This window comes from Tupaia chinensis, unplaced genomic scaffold (genome assembly GCF_000334495.1).
Source record: "Tupaia chinensis unplaced genomic scaffold, TupChi_1.0 Scaffold144529_1, whole genome shotgun sequence".
Classification (NCBI taxonomy): Eukaryota; Metazoa; Chordata; class Mammalia; order Scandentia; family Tupaiidae; genus Tupaia; species Tupaia belangeri.
Window position 1 is genome coordinate 867,033 of NW_006204388.1, and position 15,209 is coordinate 882,241.

Below are 15,209 nucleotides of genomic sequence, written 5' to 3' on the forward strand. Positions count from 1 at the left end.
GGCTAAGGCAAAATTACCTAGGTTTCCCTAAACTTTGAGGCATGGAAGCAAGACTGGCAAACTAGTTGGAAACAGCTTGTTCATGTTAGTCTGGGAAGAGAAGAAAAGAAGAAAACCTGTTTATTGTTCTTAACCTATGTCAAAATGATTCTTTAAAAAGTTAAAATAACTTAAAACAGCCAACTGAAAATGACTTTATTTTGAAATTACCAGTGCTAATGGTGCCTTAGAATCATTCTTTTATCCAGCTTTAATTTTTCTATACCACCAATTAATGTAAAAGAATCTTGTTCATTGTAGAAAGAGAAAGGTATTATTCATTTTCCTTTCCAATATTTGGGGCAAGAAAGTAAGTCTAACAGTTTATCTTTTTTCTACACTAATGATTGCCTGCGTGAAAAGAAAAACATCTTTTTTCAAAATGCTTTTTTAAATATTTCAACAAGCTCTGTGTGATAACTTCAAAAATTCAGTTACCAAATAAGTTAAGGGTAGAAAAGTGTAAATCATACATAGTCAATGGCACAAACTGAAGAAAGCTTTTGAAATATATTTCTCTTTAGGCAAAAGACCAACAGAGACATTGTAAATTTAAGTGAACATTATGTTGAGCTATCTAACTTTAAACACACTGCCTAAAATTTTCTTCTGAATAACAAATGAATGCTTAAATTCTGCATGATGTAAGCAAAAAATCATTGTTTCCTGTTCACTTGAAATAACTTATGGCTTAAAATGCTTTCAGTTTGTTTTATTTCTCAGAATTGAAATCTGGTCACATGAGCTCCATTTTGTTTTCTGGCTCAAAAACAAAAAGATTTCTCTTAACAGTGTCTTCAGTGACAATGTAAGGTAAGTATATTGTATTAAGGGAAATCAGAAATTGTGCTTGGGAACTTCTCGTTATGGGACATTGATCCCCCCCCCTTATTGTCTGCTGCAATTTAAATGAAAATTAAAAACATTTTAAAGTATTTAGTAGACACACCCAACAAAAATTATATCTGAGTTTTTTTTTTTAATGTTTTTCTCTTCAGCAATCTAAAGATGAAAGCAAAATATCTTCTGTAGAAATATTTCAATGAATATTTTTACAGTGAGTTTTCCGATGTTTCTTATGTCTTAATTTGTGTTGCTACATTTACTGTAGGTTGCACAAGAACTTTTACTCTCTTGTGGTTGTGCCTCAGACTTTTCGAAAGTCTACCTTCTTAATTGCCCAGATGATCTCCTAGATTCTCTATGTTACCATTGGTTTATTCTTGTGCTTTTTTTGTATTTAAAACTTTGGCTGTACTAGGCAAATACAAGGTTATAAATTTAGCTAATAGTAGTTTACAGACAATTCAGATGATTATGATTTTATTTGGTTTAAGCTGTACTAGTTCATTTCATAAGGAAATGATGCTGTAGACAAATGTAAATAAAGCCTGTGAGTCAAGCATCAAGTGGTGTTTGTTAGAAATAAACTAGAGATTTTTAAACTCTGATCTGATACTCATTATTAAACTAACTATACTTTTGTGTCTTACTTTTGATTGTTTAAAGTTCTTTTGTCTTATTGTCTTTTGTATATGAGTGCTTTGTTTAAAACATTCCAAACCCGCAATCACTACAACCTTGCATACCCAGAATTTTTTTGTGTGTTTTGATTTTTGTTTTTGTTTTTGGTGGAGAGCTCCTTGGTAGCGTGCTTCCTGAATTGATCTTAAACTATCACTTAAGATTACTCAATACCTGCTAAGCTTTCTTAAGTTTCCATTCATTTAAACTTATATTGATTAATATCTGCTGATAAGTGTCCAAGTTCAAAGTATACTCTTAAGTGGGGAACTATCTCTTGGCATGATTAGGAAGATAAATTAGATCTTTATTTAACATCTTTTCTCTCATTCTTATGATCTGGCATTCACAGCCAGAGTTGATGTCAGTAAGAAGATGGAATTTTCTTCATTCTGTCTCCATTCTTTGGAATTCTGTTAAGTGCTTTTTAAATATAAATGTCCTCATAGCTCGTTTGACATGGACATATTATTTCTGGAAAATAGAGTGGACAGTTTTAATTAAAAGGCAGTTTAGTATGTATAAAAAGTGACTTATAGGCATTACCTAATTGTGATTCAGAGTATATATTATTACATAATATATACAGAAAATAAGGTTAAAGCAGAAGTAAATTAGATATTTGCCCAAGCAAAGTCATAGGAGTAACTCCATAGGGATCCATGCTCAAGTGTAATGGCAAATTTCAGCATTATGTTTAATAAAACCAAGTAATTTTTTGAAAGAAATAAATGTGAAATTGTTGAATCAACTAGTCTTATTTTTGGTCTAGTAATTTGGTAGAGGTGTAATTTCAGTTATGTAGGTAGGTAAACAGACACTATTTTGAAATAACTTTAGGTTTACAGAAAAGTTGCAGAGGTTGAATATGAATTCTCATATACCCCCACCTAGTTCTTACCATTAACGTATTAATATGTATTTGTCAAAACTAAAAAACCTTTATTAGTATATTACTATTATATTCTTGGTTTATTTGAGTTTTACCTTTTTTCTCAATGTGTTTCAGGATCCAGTCTAGTATATCATATTGCACTAGTTGTCATATCACTCTTAATTTCTCTGGTCAGTTTTTTATTCTTCTCATTGCTTTCCAAGACTTTGATGATCTCGAGGAGTACTGGCCATTTGTCTTATATAATGTTCTCCACTCCATTCTGGATTTGGCTATGGTATTTCTTCTGATTGTACTGAACACGATAAAGTGGGCTAGCCAGGTGTTGTGGTTAAGGCAGTTGGATCTCATATGGCCGACTGCACTCCTTTTTTTTTTTTTTTTTTTTTTTTTTTGAGAGAGAGAGAGGTTTTTGTTACAGGGCACATGCACTCACCAGAAAGACAGAAACAGAAAGCAAGAAATCACCCCCCCCGGGGGGGGATGGTCACACCGTAATCCCTTCTCCATTTTCCTCTCAGGATCTTGGGCATGCACACACACACATCCAGCATGAGTTTAAGCCACCGGGTCCAGTACTCGAACCACGGTCGACTACATGGGAGTCTAGCAACATAGCCATTACGATAACTGCTGTTCCCCTGGCCTACTGCACTCTTCAAGTCTAGACCCTATGACTTGAAAAATACACCAGGCACATGTGCATGCATGTCCAAAATCCCGAGAGGAGAATGGGGGAGAAGGGATTGTAAGGATGGTCCTCCTTGGTGACAGGTGATTTCTCATGCCATTACCATTCCTTCCTCATTCAGCCTTCATGACTGAAATTTAGAGCACTATCCTTGGTTCCTCTTGAGTTTGCATAGGAATTAGGTCAGATTCCTGAAATACAGAGTAATAAATTCTTGGCCTTTAATGGAAACAAACTGCTTAGAGTTTTTCTTAAAGTTTTATCTTTGCAAAGTACATCATGAAAACTAGTCTGTAAACTTGTGTTTTTCTTTTTTTTTTTTTTCCTGTTAAAAATTTAATCAGGCTATGTATTCCCAAACTGAGAACACTTGAAGTTAATCCATCTGTGCTTTAGTGGAGAATAAATTATATTTACATGTAAATACATTGATCACCATCCTCAATTTTTCATTTAAAGTATACCAACATATATTTTATTGCAGATGGTTAAGACTTGAGAAACAAAGGTCAGTGTCACTAGTACATATTGTGAAGTTTGGTTCTTTTTGGGCCACTAGGTGGCATGGTGGTTAAGGCACTTAACCAAACAGCCAGCCAAAAGCAGTTCAAGTCTAGGACCTGGCAGCTTGGTGTGTTTTTCCTGCTCAGAATCCCAGGAAGAGGGTAGAAGAGAAGAGATTGTGTGACTGTCACCCTTAGGGAATGATTTCTCACTTTCCGTCTCTCAGGAGCATTAGTACCCTGTCGCAAACACCTTAAAAAAAAAAAAAAACTTCCGAAGTCAACATTGAAGAGTACTAAAAAGGTTACACTGGAATTAAGACTTGTGGTCAACTAACGTGCCATATAATCCTCAGCAAAAATCTAAGGAAATTCACTGTGAATTGGTAAAAATGAACTTCTTTAGACTAAGTACAGTAGTGTGAATCATTTGCAAAATAAGCGACAAATTATAAAGCAATTTGCCTAACTTCTGAAGTAGGAGCAGATGATTGAGTTCTTAATAGTTTGTTACATGTTTCACTGTCAGGAATGTACTTAAGTAGAACAATAGGCATATTATGTACTATATACAGCCAAGTATAATTGTTATCATGATTTATACACTTAATGAAAGGGAATAGTGTAAAGTATGTTATTTTTTGGTAATTGGGCCAGTAAAGTGCTATAGATTTTACTGGAAAAATGATTCAGATACTTAATTGGGCTTGTGACAATACCTGTTACAAGTTCTTTGGTCAGTAGTTCAAAATCTAAAAATCAAAAGCAGATAGAAGTTTTTAGATAAATAATTTGGGATAAAACAAGTCTAATGAATATATATTTTATTATTGTGATCCTCAGTGCAGCTGTTACCTGTGTAATCTAGTTGTTGAAAACTAGAATAGATGGGTGCTAAGAAGTATGTAGAATTATGAAGTAGTTTTATGTTGATATGGAAGTTAATGATATGGACATGTGCTTAAATTCAACTTCTCAAAGTATTTCTTATAGAATATAAGGCAAGTGTTTGGTGGTGGCAACCTACATTTTTAGGCAAATGATAACTGAAATGAGAAATATGTTAACTTCTAAGTTGGGTAAACTGGAAATGAATCAAACCACTCTATATGAAACACTGTCAGCAGACGGAGGTGCAAATAAAGTGTATAGTTAATTTAGATGTCAAAAAATTTTGTTAAAGGACTCCAACAACTGATATATTTAGCACTTTATTAAACACAGTATTTAACACTTTATATTGAACATTGATTTTAAGCATTATTGCATTGTGTATAGTTGGTCAATGCCATTTTTATTGTATTGAGGCTTGAGTTACTGAGATACATTGTAAAGTTTTTAATCACAGAATGAGTGTAGGCTATTTCGAGGGTAATTTGGCAGTTTGTGAAGGATTAGAATGTAAGTATGCTAGTTCATGCTGGGTCATGAATGAGATGGTAGGTGGTGAAACAGCAAGGTGGTATAGTGGATATTACATTGGTGCAGCAGTACCACTTACAGATTTTGCTATGAGGGAAATAAAAGATAGATGTATGCTACTATAGATTGGTGAATAAGGACATAGGTTATCCTTGGGAATGGAATTCTTGAAATATTGGTAGCTGAGGATCATCTACTATCAATAGATGCTGAAAGACCAGTGAATAGCTTAGGAAAAATAGCCCAACACAGGGTTATAGAGTTAAAGACTGCATCTTGCATGCTGAATAGGCCAAGGTCATTGGAAAAGCCATGACATGTTTTTCTATGTAAAAATGCATTGTGACTTTCCTGATGACCCAATAAATTGTATTCTATGAACAGCTGGAAAATATTAAAAGGTTAAAAGTAACCTAGTTTTAAAACAAATTGGGTCAATGCTTGGGGAATAGATCAAAAAGTGTATTCATGTAAAGGCAGTAATGAGGGACCTAAAGCTTTGGCAAATTAAAGTTGTTACAAATCTGTAATCAAAACAATAGTACTAAATTTAAGGGGTTAAATGCGGAAATTAATGACCAGCCAGGTAAAGTAGTGTTTTAAGTGGCTGGATCCTGGGACCAGCGGGTGGCATGGTGGTTAAGGTACTGGACACTCGCACATAGCTGCCGACCACAGTGAGTCCTGGACCTGGTAGCTTGTTTTCTCACTTTCCCTCTTTCTCTCTCTGATCAAATTAAATGAATGAATGAATGAATAATTCTTAACAAACAAAAAACGTGGCTGGATCCCGCATGGCTAACTAGGAGGTTCAAATCTTAGATCCAGTGGTTTAAAAAACATGGCATATGTATGTGTAACCACTTGCCCGCCGCCTCTCCTCCAGTGTGGAAATTACATGAAGAGGAAGATGAGTGAAACCATTGTTTGAGATTCATTCCTCAGGAAAGTGTAAAAGTACTAGTTTAAAGAAGGTTACTAAATTTAGAAAATATTTTAGTCTGTATAATAACCACTAAAGTGATAGAGGACAACACAAAAAATATAGGAAAAAAAATGGGATAATAATTTGAAACTATTAAGCTTCAAAGATAAAAATGAAATAAGCTAGTTAATCTGCCAGATAAAAATGGGTTATATATTCCAGTTAATTCATTGTCTAGATCAAGATTAATTTATAAAATTGGTTGTCTTTATAAGAAGTGTACTTTCAGAATAAGAACACAGATTGAGAGTAAGTGGGTCGAAAAAGGTATCATGCAAATATTAACCAATATATGATGTGGCAGTATAGATGTATAAGACACAGTAGACTAACTCGGGAACTATTAAAAGGGGCAGTTTATGAGTGATAAAAATAAATTTCAGTGATTACTGACTTGTAGGTTTTTAGAGAGATGGGAAATGCATGCTGTGAAGTAAGTGGTATTCCAAATGTGTCAAAATTAATACTTTAATTCTATTTTTCCACAATCTTTTTGACATGTCCTTGTATATATCTAATAACCTCCAAAGGCTTTTTTGGGTGGGAGAATGAATGAAAATTTATAAAAACCTGTGAAATTTAGCCAAAGTGTCTTTAGGAAGAAGGGACCAGCAGTTGGCATAATGGCTATGTTGCTGTACTCCGATGTAGTCGACCGTGGCTCGAGTCCCAGACCCGGTGGCTTAAACTCAACGTCTGGCGCATGTGCATGCATGCCCAAGATCCCAAGAGGAGAATGAAGGAGAAGGGATTGCGGTGTGGCCATCCCCCCCCCTCCCCAAGGGGGGTTGTGATTTCTCACTTTCTGTCTTGTCTCTCTTTCTCACGAGCACATGCACCCTGTAGGAAAAAAATCTTCAAAAAAGGGATTTGAAAGCATGTGTTAGGAGAAGTTATGTTAATCTAATTTAAGAATACAAAAAAGAGCAAATCAAACAAATGAAAAGTCAGTAAAGGACTTATGTTTCACTCCAAAATTTCGTCTTCCATCGGAAACAATGTATCAAACAGCATTTTTAAGTACTTTGCACATAGTGTGGAAAACTGGGATCGGAGAAGCGAAACAAGGTAAGCCTTATTAATACTTAAGTTTACTCTCTCAGAGTGTTTCTAGATCACATTGCAGAATTACCTGGATGGAACCCTGCAATCTCTGATTTGAGACAGTGTGAAATCCAAAAATCCAAGGCTACTAGATTTCATACAGAGTACCAGAAAGGAGGCTCACAGGTGCTTGAAGGTCTGTAGAAGGTCCTCAGATGAGTACTCTGGGAAAACTCCTTACATACAAGAAACCCTAAGAGTCCCAGATGGGATATAAAGACATAGCAAAGCCATCTAAAAGGAAATTGCTTAAAGCCAGTGATAAAAGTGCTAACGAAAAACATGTATAGAGGCACATTGTTAAAAATGAGGGCAGATTTGTTAGAACCTGTGCAAGCCAGAAGAAGCAGTATCTACTAAAAGAAGAAACTATAAGCATAGTATTGTATAGTGAGTGAAAATAGCTTTTACAAATACAGGGAAAAAAAATTCAGCTATTCGAAGTATATCTAACACAAATGCTGAAGGATGTCTTTTGGGATAAAATTTTTACCAGGTGGAAATCTGGGTCTACATAATAGGAGTATAGGAAATATAAATGTGAGTAAATACAGAACCTTTTCTCTCCAAAAAGTTGGGGTTAGTCCTGTAACCTAGTGGTTGAGAGAATCAGACTTCGCAAGTTCCCAACAGCTTAGAAACATGCCAGAGGCTTGTGCCTGTGGGCCTCAAATCTCAGCATGATGAATTGGAGAAGAGATTGTGGGTGACCACACGCTCTTAGAGGTTTTCTCTCTGGTTAGCCTGTGCACACACTGGCTATTATAAAGAGCTCATACCTGGTCGTTTAGGCAGCTGGATTCCTCATGGTTGATCCCATAATTTTTTTATATTAGGTTTTTGTTACAGGGTGCGTGTACTTGCTGGAGATGGACAGAAAGAGAAATCACCTTCTAGGACAGATGGCCACACTAATCCCTTTTTCCATTTTCTTGGGATTTTGAGCATGTACATACGTGCACCCAGTGTGAATTGAAAGCTGCTGAGTCAGATTTGAACCACAGTCAGTCATGTGGGAGTCTGACAACGTAACCAATACACTATTTCCTGGTTGCAATCCCACACAATTCAAGACCAGACCTAGTAACTTGAAAAATGCCCGGTGTGTGGGTATATGCTTCCAGAATCCTGAAGGAGGGGGAGATAGAGAAGGGATTGTGGCTTCCCATGCCACATGGGATGTGCTTTCTCACTTTCCCCGAAGTATTTAGTATTAGTGGCCTTCACAATCTTCTAGAAAATGAGCTAAGATACAGTTAAAAGTTATCCAAAAACCGATAAATATTAAAGGCACATGCTTACAGATATCTTTTAAAAAAATACTAAAATTTTTTGGGAACCAGCAGTTAGCCTAATGGCTATGTTGCTGGACTCCCACGTAGCTGGCCACGGTTCACGTCCCGGACCCAGTGGCTTAAAACTCACGCCGGGCGTGTGTGCATGCGTGCCCAAGATCCCGAGAAGAGAATGGAGAAGGGATTGCGTCGTGGCCATCCCCCCTGGGGGGTGATTTCTCGCTTTCTGTCTCTATGTATCAACTTCTCCAAAAAAATAAAAAATGCTGTAAACCTCAAAGCAATCTGAATCCAAGAGTCAAACATAAGCCTATGAAGAAAGGGATCATAAACACCCAATTTAAGAGAAGGCAGAGAAAAGAAACAGCTAATGGGACAAACGGAACAAGTAGGGTGGTAAGTTTAAACCCAGCTATTTCAATGGCAGATGGTCAAACACCCCACTTACATGACAGCATTACCATGCTGGATAAAAGAAACACAACATATGTTCTTTAAAAAGCTATTGGAAATGAATACAAATAATAAAAATTAAAAGATGGAAAACTAGTAAAAAAAAAAGATTAGAAGAAAGCAAAAGGAAGCTGGAGTAGTTTTTCAGAAAAGCAAATTTGAGAGCAGACAATAAATAACAGGAATAAAGAAGGTTCCTTTTAAAATGCTAAAGAATTGCATTGATAAAAGCCTAACAATCTAAAACATTTACGTGCCTATCAAACTTCAAAACCTATTAAATAAAAACTGATAGAGTTGCATGGCAAAATACAACTATAGTTAAAGATTTGTACACATTGCTCTTAATGTAATCAAAATCACTAAGGATACAGAAAACGAAAAATACTATCAACCAACTTGACTTCATAATTTGTAGAACACACAGTAATAAAGTACACTTTTTAAAAAAATTACATACAGGACATTTATGAAATAGGAAATATTCAGGACGCAAGTACATACCATGTGATTCTACCATACATAAATTAAGTTCAAGAGCACATGACATTCAGCTATTGTGATAGAAGTCAACATAATTACCTCTTGGTTCATAGTGGTAGTTCTTTATTCAGCTGGAGCCCAGGAATCATATTTGTTGAAATTGTATATATCAATCTGGATAGATTACAATCGTGTGACCATATGGGAAAATATTACTGAACTATACAATTAACATGTTTGCACTTTGTTGTGTGAATGTTATACCAAAAAATAGTATAACATCACCCACCTAGAAATACAAATAATCTAGTCAAGTAGAATAAGAAAATAGGGAAAGTAATCCAGGCCTATATAGGAATTTTTTTGAAAAACTTCTAGGGGCTAGACAGTGGTGCAATACAATGCTTTGCAAGGCTAATCCACATGGGAGCGTTCTTGGTTCACATTTGGAGACCTCGCTGGTACCCTGGACTGACTGAAGCTGGGGATTTCACAGCTTCAAGACTTTGTTGGGAGTTCTCTCTTCGGGAAGAAATAAACATTTGAGGGATGATTTTAGATTTACAGGGAAGTTGTAAAGTAATGGAATTCACCTATATTTCTTTATTCAGTTTTCTCTAGTTTTCATGATTATTATACATTTTCAAAAGCTAATAAGCTAATATTTGTACATTCTTAAACTCCAGATTTTAACTTCACCATTTTTTCCAATTATGTCCTCTTTTTGTTATTCCATGGTTCAATAAAGTGTACCACATTGCTTTTAGTTGTCATCTCCATTTTCTTCTGTCTGTGACAGGTTTCATTCTTGCTCTTAGGACCTTGACAGTCTCGAGTACTGATGGGGTATCCTGTAGAATGAGCTCCATTCCATGTGTCTGTGTCTGTGTGTGTGTATGTACATTGTGTGTTTCTTTTCATGATTATATTGAAGTTATGGGTGTTGGAAAATATTAATACATGAGTGAAATACCTTTTGCCATAATATCAACAGATGCATAATATCTACATGATATCACATGTAATGTCAACCATCAGTTGGTTAAGATTGTGTTTTGGGGGGCCAGCAGTTAGCATAATGGCTGTGTCGCTGAACTCTCACGTAGCCGACCACAGTTCGAATCCTGGAGCTGGTGGCTTAAACTCACGCTGGGTGTGTGTGTGTGTGTGCCCAGGATCCTGAGAGGAGAGTAGAGGAGAAGGGATTGTGGCATGGCCATCCCCCTGAGGGATGATTTCTCACTTTCTATCTATCTCTCTCTGTCTTTCTGGTGAGTGCACACACCCTATAGCAAAAACCTCTCAAAAAAAAGAAAAAAAGAAAGAAAAAAAGATTTTATTTTCCATTTTTTTGCACTGTAAAACTACTAATGCTGCTTTTTTTGTTTTGTATACTGTAGTTGACCCTTGAACAACAGAAGATTGAGACCCCCCGTACACCATTGAAAATCCACATACAATTTTTGACTTCCCCCAACCTTAACTGATGTAGCTTACTGTTGACCAGAGCCTTATCAATAACCTAAACAGCACATTATTTTGTGTGTTACATGTATCCTTACACTAAAGTAAGATAGAGAATTAGAAAACTTAAGGAAATCATAAGAGAAGATAAATTTACAGTACTGTACTGTATTTTCCAATACACTTATTAAATAAAAAATTGTGTTATGAATGTATCTTCACAATTCCATATTATTCAAGGAACAGTTGAATGTTCTTTGGAAGTCATAAAGTTTAGGATACCCTCATGGAGGGAAGGGGCAAATCTCCACTTCTGGGATGGGGGAGTCTACATCTGTGGATTTGTCTTTCCCACTTGTTCCTTCAGTTCAATATGAACTTGCCTATATTTATTATACTAGATTTTAATTCAACACATTTTTTTTTTCATATTATTCCAGCTTTGGCTATTGTGATTTCTTTCAAGTTGGCTCCTGTGTCCCTTTTACATGTCCCTATTCTTTTGCCTTCTGAGTAAATTATGGCAGCAAAAAAATACTCTCAGCTCCCATATTGTGTTTTCTTTACAAACATTTCTCCAAGGAACCCTGGTTCCTTTACTGACTAATGGTATTTAGAAATGAAGATCTGGGCACTAGGCTAAATAGAAATTTGGTGTATGATTGATTAAGATTTCCACGAAGAGGAGAATTATGTTTCATTTAAAGAATTTTAGTTATCTCTTTGATATATTAAAGAAGTTAAACCTTCACCTCTTTGCCATTTGCTAAAAAGTAAAAATTTAAGTCTTTGGATTAAAGATATAAATATCAAGGCAAAAATATACTGAGTGTAGTTTGAGCATAGAAACTGAGGAGCAACATTAATCAAACAAGTCCTCAAAAATCATAAAGAGATTTTTCTGAGTGAATTTTTTTACATATGGTCACAAATATGACACAAAGAAGTAAAAAGAGAAATGATGGCAGAAAAATGAGAAATAGGTGATCTCTCTATACAAAGAGTTTTTACAATTTAATAGCATAATGGTAATCCAGTAGAAAAAGTACAAAATAGAAATAATAGAAGAGGAAGTTATTTACCTTTCCTAGTAGTCATGGAAATCCAAATTAAAGTAAAAACAAAATATTTCACCTACCTAATTTAAAACATTTTAAGTGGCAATAATCATGGCTGGCAAACATTAGAAAAGTATAAATGTGTGTTTTTAAAAAAATAGAAATATCTAGAGAACCAGCAGTTAGCGTAATGGCTATGTCACTGGATTCCCACGTAGTCGACCGCGGTTCGTGTCCCGGACCCGGTGGCTTAAAACTCACGCCGGGCGCGTGTGCGTGCGTGCCCAAGATCCCGAGAGGAGAATGGAGGAGAAGGGATTGCGGCGTGACCATCCCCCCTGGGGGGTGATTTCTCGCTTTCTGTCTCTATGTCTCTCTCTGTCTGTCTGGCGAGCGCACACGCCCTACAGTGAAAATCTCTCCAAAAAAAAAAATAGAAATATCTTTATATGAGCAATAAAGCATGAAAGAGTCCACCCCAACCTGTCTGTATTGGTTAATTTGGAAGAGAAAGTAGAGTAAAGAGATTATTAACATTAGTCTCAGGGCCAGCAGATGGTGTGGTGGTTGAGGCGCTGGGCTCCCACATGATTGACCATGGTTCAAGTCCCAGATCTAGTGGCTTGCTTTCTCTCTCTCTGGTATGTCCTATAGCAAACTGAAAATATAAATATATTAATTAAATTAATAAAAATAATTACTAAAAATACAATTTCATTGCTTTTTAAACATTTTATAGCATAGTTTAAAATGATTAAATTAAGGTATTTAAGAAGCTGTTACAATAAATTAGTTAAAAGATTATGATTATTCAAACTACGGTGGTGTCTGTGGAAATGGAAACAAGTGAATGTAAATAAAATCTTTTTTGGAATTGGAATTAATGTTAATGGATGATGGTTTGAAGACAGATATGAAAGAGTCAAGGATCATCACTGGATTTCTGATTTGAGTAAATATTCTAGATTAGTATTGTATTTTTTATGTGGGCAAGACAAGTAGAATAGCATTGGGAAAGAACATTTGAAATTCTATTTGAACATATTGAGGTGACTATTCACTAACTAAATAGGATGACAATCAAATGGGTACATAAGGCAATAGTTCAAAGAAATAGTGTAAGGCTATACCTTGTGGCCTAATGATTACGGGAGCTGGATCGCTCATGGCTAACTGCATGATTCAAATCCTAAACCTGGTGATTCGAAAAGCACACTGGGTACATGTGCATATGTGCCTCAGATCCTTACAGGATGGAGAAATGGAGGAGAAGTGATTTAGCAGTGACCATGCCCCATAAAGGGGTGCCTTCTCCCTCCCTCTCATGAGTTCACATACCCTCTGCCAATTGATAAAAACAAAAACAATGGAAATCAGCAGATGGCGTAATAGTTACATTGCCACATAGTTGCCTGCAGTACAAATCCCGGACCCAGTGGCTTTAACTCACATTGGGCATGTGTGTGCATGCCCAAAAATTCCAAGAGGAGAATGGAGGAGCAGGGATTGCAGCATGCCCATCTACTCTGGGGGTGGGGTGGGGTGGGGAGGGTGGTGATTTCTCACTTTCTGTCTCTTTTGTGTCTCTAGCAAGCACACACGCCCTATAGCAAAAATCTCTTAAAAACCAAAACGTAGGCTCCAGTTACAAATTTGGGAGTTAACAGCACACAGAAGTGTACTAAGACTTATTATTTAAAAATAAACCACAAATAACCACACTAATACATACAAGGATGTTATGTTGTTATCATTTTAATTTGCTAGAGGTTCCATGCACTCACCAGAGAATGACAGAGAAAGAAGAAAGTGAGAAAGCACCCCCTCTGGGGGATGATTAGACTTTGAGTTCTCCTCCATTTCTCCCTTCTTTCAGGATTTTGGAGATGTACTCACAGGTTCCTGCCGTGTTTCTCAAGCCACCAGGTCTGAGACTTGAACCTTGTTGTTGACCATGTGGAGTCTTCCTCCCTTAACCACTGTATCAATGGCTGCCCCACAAGGATGTTATTGAACTGAGTAACCTGAATGTTCAGAAAGAGTGGATTAGATAATTATGATTAAGAATAATGAAAAGTTTCTATGCATACCGACTAAGAGAATCACGTTTTAAAAAAAGTTGCAGGATTATTTTCAATAATGATGGAGAAATAAAGCAGTCGCAAGAATTTTTCTCCTATTTTTGGTCCAGATAACAGTTGTAGCATGTATATTTAAGTCTGTGATCCATTTTATTTATGGTATGAAGGAAGGCTCATGTTCATTTTTATTTTCTAGAGGAACCTAGCTTTTCAGCATTATTTATTATGGAGACTGTTCTTTATTGAATTACCTTTAAAAATATTTTACAAAAATTAGTTGAATTTGGATGTATGGATGTGTGTACATACTTATCTGTGTGTGTGTGTGTGTGTAATACTCTATAATACTTCCTTTCATTGATCTAGATGCCTGTTTTCCATGTTGATGGAACAACTAAGACTAGGTGATTTATAAAGAACAGGAATTTATTTGTCACAGTTACGGAGGCTGGGAAGTTCAAGATTAAGGAACCAGCATCTTGTTTCTGGTGAGGAGCTTCTTGCTGTGTCTTAACACAGCAGAAGGTAGAAGGGCAAGAAAGAGACTAGCTCCCTCTATCAAGGCCTTTTCTAAAGACAACTAATTGTATTCACAAGCCCTTCTGGCCCAATTAAAGGCCCCACCAGTTAACACCATCATATTAATCATTAAATTTCAGCACCTGAATCTTAGAGGGGACACGTTCTAACCATCAATATATATCTTTTTTATTTTTCTTTTTAAGAGAGATTTTTGCTTGCTGGAGAGAAAGAAAGCGAGAAATCATCCCCCCAGGGGGTGGCCACAACACAATCCTGTCTCCTCCATTCTCCTCTTGGGATTTTGGGCATACACACAAACATGCCCAGTGGGACTCAAACTACAGTCGACAATGTGGGGATCCAGCAATGTAACCATTACGCTATCTGCTGGTCCCAATATTTTTATGCCATTATCACACCATCCTGAAGATGACAACAATAAAATGTTGTTAAAAACTTAGGAGCGGGCTAGTTGGTGGTGTGTTGGTTAAAGCAGCTAGATCCTACATGGTTGACTATATAGTTAAGTCTGAGAACCAGCAGCTTGAAAAAAACACTGGTTGCATGTGGTGTGTGCATGCTCAAAATCCTGATAGGAGAATGAAAGAGAAGGAATTGCAATGTGGCCATTTCCCCTAGGGGATGCTTTCTCACTTTCTCTCTTCCTCTCTTTCTCCAGTGAGCACACGT